The sequence below is a fragment of the Varroa destructor genome, unplaced genomic scaffold, assembly GCF_002443255.2.
Source record: "Varroa destructor unplaced genomic scaffold, Vdes_3.0 BEIS01000004.1, whole genome shotgun sequence".
Lineage (NCBI taxonomy): Eukaryota > Metazoa > Arthropoda > Arachnida > Mesostigmata > Varroidae > Varroa > Varroa destructor.
The window spans coordinates 52,628,621-52,634,746 of NW_019211457.1; the positions used below are offsets into that span (position 1 = coordinate 52,628,621).

The 6,126-nt window shown below is 41.2% G+C and overlaps 1 long non-coding RNA gene across 1 annotated transcript; it reads right to left on the reverse strand.

The window, feature by feature from the left end:
* Window positions 1-244: 244 nt before the first annotated feature.
* Window positions 245-6,036, reverse strand: LOC147756343 (uncharacterized). Its single transcript, XR_015326280.1, has 2 exons — window positions 2,444-6,036; window positions 245-2,007 (listed from the first exon to the last, which is right to left on the reverse strand). It is a non-coding gene; the product is annotated as an uncharacterized LOC147756343 (long non-coding RNA).
* Window positions 6,037-6,126: the final 90 nt, after the last annotated feature.

A 6,126-nucleotide genomic window follows, 5' to 3' on the forward strand; every position in this document is an offset into this window, starting at 1 on the left:
TATATATATATACGTCTTCTCGCTGGGAAGGCCCAAGGAGGAACAATGATCTCAAGCTCTAATCGATCAGAATGAGGAATATGACACAGTAGAAATCTGATTAATTGATTAACAAAATCGGATCATACGAAGATAAAGATGATACGAGACAACAACAGGAGCATCAACAGCCACAACAATAATAAAGATAATAATAATTATCATAATATAAAATCATAACAAATAATACAGAAACAACTGAAAGCAGCCACAGACACGAATTATAATACCAGGGAGACGACGGTAGAGCTGAAGAAGAAGAAAAAAGAGAGAAAAGGCAGCCCGAAAATAGAAAACATAAAGATATCTTCAATCATCAACAGGATAACAGCGCAGTGCGTGCGTGTGCGGGCAACGTGACTAACTGACTGACTGAGTGAGTGTGGGGAGAGAGAGAGAGAGAGAGAGAGAGAGAGAGAGACGTTGGATGTGATCGTTGCCCAAACAAGGTAATTAACCTCGAACACTTAAACATAATGTGAAGTCAAACAACAGATGAAATGATAATGAAGAAGGTGACAGCAACTAGAGTAGTTATAATGGTGAAAGAAAAACGAGAACAACAATTACGACAACAGCAGCAGCAGCAGCAGCAACAAAGCTCGTGAACAACTTGCTGTTTATGTAGGCTTAATCAAATACCAAATAACGTATTGATAAGCGTAGCACACTGTTTATAGACAATAAAAACAGGAGTTCCCGGAACAGGATATCTGCGGAGACATGTCTCCGATATTACTTAGGCGACTTCCTGCTGCACGGCTACGGCGAAGCTTGTTCTGTACTGCAATGCCGCATTCGATTCGCATTGAGAACAGGGGAGCGTTGTCGTCTGCTGCTGGAGCCGTTTGCGTTCGTTTGCTCGCTGGCTACATCAACCTCAGCCACGGATAGTGACGACGGCGAACAAAATGAAACTCGCACAATGCAACAACAAACTGTACAATACAAATGAAGTGGTATAACATCAAGTAAACTGACTGTATGTACATCAGCGGCAGTCTGTCGTCCATTAAAAAAGGACCGAAACTAGGATTAACCAATTGCAAAGAAGAGGCCATGACGACACAGAGGCTCGCCATTCGTTCGTTGATGATGACGAATGCTTTCGCGTTTGTCGTGGCTGGTGGCATACTGAAGTCGGGTGTCGCCATCGCGTCCCAGTCACATTTTATTAGGCCACATCACACCATTATGGTCTTTCTCGTAGTAGCCTCTGAATCGAGTTATCAATATATTCATATAAATGTACTGGTGTTTCGAAGAGGAAAACAAGCAGCAACATCGACGACCAATCATCAAACAGACAGTTCATCAAAGAATGAAAATCTCGAGAGCTCGAAATATAGGGGATGATGATAATGATATATATATATATATATATATATATATATATATATATATATATATATATATATAAACAAACTATATTAATATGCTAGCGCGCTTAAAATTTAGGATAAACAAAACAAAGCAAAAATATATAAAACTTCGCATGACCTACACAAGGCTGTCCGGTGATACAATAAATGTAGACATGTTCGAATTAAATTATTCCGGCCAATCCTTTATTGCTTATCGAAGCTGTTTATTCTCTCGTGTTAAGTTGACTAGACGTTCGTTTTCATTATTTCAACTATCGATAACAAACAACAGCGGCGGTAACAACAATACGAGTAGCAAGTGATTGGTCCACTCGGAAGGTCACAGGAGTCGCCGAGAATCATTTACTGAATGAGCTTTCCATTATTTTAAAAATCTTTGTTTTATTTTGTTTTCGCCTCTTCCTCGTCTAGACGAGGAAACACATACCTGAAGCGACCTAATCGACCTGGCTAGAGACAGAGTTGGCCTCAGGTCAGAGCCGAATATTCCCACCGACCCGCTTGGGTGATGTCCAATCACTGGAAACCGTGACGCTGATAATAGCCGCGATTGAAAACACAAGCTGAACAACGCCGTTTTCGACTGTAAGGCATACAAACCGGAGGGAAACAAAAACGTCTATTCTGATGATAGAGTAAAAACACAGATGGGTACCTTTTCGACGAACAAAACAACAAACTGAAATACGCAGACAGAGAGACAGACAAACAGACACATATACAAGCACCAGATGCTGAAAAATAAAAAAAACTCCAGTGGCAGTGGCCGCTGCCGCTACCAAAGCGCACCAACCCAAAACCGAAACAGCAGAATATTATTGAGTCTCCAGTCTTTCTCGTTCAGTTGTATCGCAGTGTCGGAGGGGGTGGTGACGGCGTCATATTATTATCGCTTGTCGGAATGGAAAATGTCCGTGTTGTGTTGAGTTGTAGCGTTGCCGTCGCCGCTGACTTCATCACTGTTACCTTGACAATAAAAAATAATACTGATAAACTACTGCAATGGCTGTGATCCTCACCTCATCAAAGGGAAGAAAGTGAATATTTACGCTGCGGCCGGGTTTTCGCGCGCTTGCACGACGACCTCTATCGTTCGCCCAAACTCAGTCTCCTGTTCTGTTCCACTCTGCGGCGGACATCAGAGCTCAGTGATTGACTCTGTTTGCTGTCCGTTCTGGCTAATGCAGGCGTGTGGGTACGCAGAGCGGGCGAAGGTGTCGGTGACGGATTTTGGCATCGTGCTTGTTTTCCGTCTTGTTGAGCTTCGTACCAACATGAACGGCCGCGCCCGGCCGCGCGGACTGTCCGACCCAAGATAGACAAACCCCCTGTGCCTCCAACAGTGCGTAGGCCAGCAACCCTCTGCTAAAGAACTAAAAAGAGATTAATTGGCAAAATAACGACAACAATGATAATGGTAAAGGATAGGAACGACAATGCATATTGTGATGATCATTTAATGACCGTATATGAGATAATCAGACGTGTACATATGCTCCGCGACAACGATGACTAGCTTTGTCGAAAAATGCGGACGGCGTTGGCAGCGCTTAAAGTTGGCGGTTTACGGCGGTGGACCTTGGGAGTTCGGCGTCCGATAGCGATGTGGCGTAGTGCCCTGGACGTTGAGGGGGTCAAGCCCACCTCGAATTGAGACGATAATTTATTGAGATCTACATAAAAAGAGACACTAATTGAATGATGATTGACTGAGTGAATTGATCGAATGAAAGCCGGAGAGTGAGTAAATGTGAGAGTGAACGAATATTAACGATTGGCCAGCGATCGCAGCAACGCTGATAAAGTCGAATCTAAATCAACCACAGGAAATCATGAGGTTGCTGGCCGTTCGTTGTCTCGAAATCGTAAACAAAATATTGCTATCGTATGGCTGTCATCGGTTGGTATCAAGCATCAGAAAGTGCAGATCACTCGGTCTGTATGTAATGAATAAACTAATTCTCACAGAAGGACAACGAGTCTAGACACACGTTTTGTAAAATAGATAAACCCACATCTGTGACAGCTGTTCGATAGAAAAATTAAATTTTCCCATGAAACTTGTGGCAAATTAAGAGTAGAAAAGGTATGGTGTCTATTACTTGATAATGAGAATGACTAGTAATAAGTGAAATAATGATATTAATAATTCCGTGATGATGATGATTTCTATATAATGATTACAAGTACTAGATACTAAAAATAGTAATGCTAATAAGGGAAGAAGTGGATTAAGGACAACAACAATAATAATTATAATAACAATGATAATACTTCTATAATAATAGATAGTGATATAATAATTATTATTACAATGAATAGAAAGAGAGAAGGATGGAGAATAGGACTGATGATATTAACATCAAGAATAATAAAAATTATATATATATAGAAACATTGTATATCCACATAGGCAGTCCTCAGGGCAGGTTCACGAAGGCCTCCGAAATGGGTCAACATGAACGTGTGCTGAGTGTAATCTATCTTATTATTGGCCTCCTGACCGATGGGCGATAAGCAGATGTGTTGCCGATGCCAAAGGAGGTTTGACCGCTAGCTGAATGTATCCGTTCGGTCGAGAGGCATCAAACTATAGGTCGATGGTTGCTTGTTGTACTAACGAGCAGGTTAAAGTCCCAGGGGTAACGTTGGCAAAAAGAGATGTTCGGGAACTGAGGATTGTACAGTGCCTCTTGCTCTGGCCGGCGACAGGATTCTAAAGAAACTATCGACTCGACGTTCTAAGAGACAAAGGGGAGAAGACAGAGGCGGGCAAATGACATTACGAAACCCTGGCAGACTGACGAAATTTCAGGCGATTATTTAAAGAAGAATAGGACGAGTAATAATAATGTGAATATTACTACGATGATAATAACAGTTAATAAGGCGAGATGCTAACTATCGTAATCGTTCATAATAACAATAATTATAATAAGAATAATAACGACGACAAGTATCTAAATATTTTCAGTAATAGTAATAATACTTTTTAAGACAAACTAACGCGATGAAGATACGAAGAATTTTACCATCGACGATACAATTATGCTACATGATGACAGTGACGATGAGAATGCGAAAGAGAACTGAAGAAGACGCGAAACTGAAACGATCTTAGACAAGAGACTGGATAGTCGGTTAGGTTAAGAACTACTATCGACTATGCGTATGTGTTAAACGTAACAAAACACAAAGAATAGAAAATGTATATGTGACAGGCTCAAAGTGACCATGTACCGAATAATGATAAAACGAAGTGACCCAGTAAAAGCCGAGGATAAGTGAAACAGGATGCGGGAAAATCCTGCTGAAAAAAAAGGTGGGACATCAGCATGACGTAGCAGGCAAGTGGTGGTAGTAAAAATAGATATATGATGAAACAAAAAACTAAACATTTGGCGAGTACTGATTATCGATGGCTGAACTGAACGAAATTGAGAGGTGATTTCGAAGCAACTAACCAGTTATCGGTTTCATTGTTTGACTGGGCGTAAATTGGCTTGACAATTGAGGGTCTTACTGGCTAATAGACGGATGGATTGATCGACTACGGTCAATGAAGTATCGGACTAATCGTAAGAGTAATACTAGTGTACTGAGGGGCGAGCTGAAATAGCATCGGGAAAGCATCTGCATAGTAACTGTTGTTGATCCAGAACTACTGTTTTCCGTCAGGGACGGACACGACCTTTTGTCGTGTCGGATCCACTTCGCATCTTTTGAGTAGAAAGCAAAAATCGCAGAGACAAGGACCGACCGATCGATTTGGATGAAGGAATATATTTGAGGTACGGACTAAGAAATGTGATTTACGGGAGTAAATGCTGTCATTAATGATATATTCGTGAACTACTGATATTGCAACATGATGTTGCGTGAGCGAGGCCAACAATAGATTTGATCGAAAAAGGAACGCCGACAGCAATTGAGCGGTATATGAAGAGTAGAGTGAGCTATATCGTGTAAATGTAGATGTAGATTTAGCGAAGTGGAGGGAACTTGCGGAAAAATGATGTTAAGTATGTAACGAAAGCGATAATGGACGAGTCAAGTTGACACCGTGTGTGGGAGAACCGTCATGCCTTACAGGGTTTTCTTAGATCGGCCTCTGGAATACCGCCTACGTATGCAATCACGGGGCCGCCTCTAGTCAGCGTAGAGACAGACCACTTAGAACAGCATCTGTAACGACATCAAACTATTCTTGACTAAATAACACTGTTTCGTAGTTAGTACTAAAAAAATGTTCGTAATACCCATGACAAAATGAAATTGACCGATAAAACGAAAATAAAAAGCGCGTTCCGTAAAATGGGAATGACCATAAGGGATGACCATTATGACACGCGAAAATTCTAATATTTATGTGTATTGACAAAACATATCGGTAAATCCATTCTAACAAAAAAAGGACAGTTTAATTGACCTATGATAGCTTATTGGTTGATTACCGCTAATTGAAAGTCGATGAACCGGCACTGCTGCATTACGGGAAGCTTGACCGAGTAGCACACCGGTAACACCAATGAAACGGACAGTAACTGGAATAATTTCTCACTAATTCGCTTTGGCGATTCAGCGCAGAAATTTGATTGTCACTTGCGTCATCCCTGAGCTAGAAGTGGAAGTATTAATTACGCGAGAAAAACAATACGTAAGTACCACCACTTCACCATGGACAAATGTAGTACTACTCTAT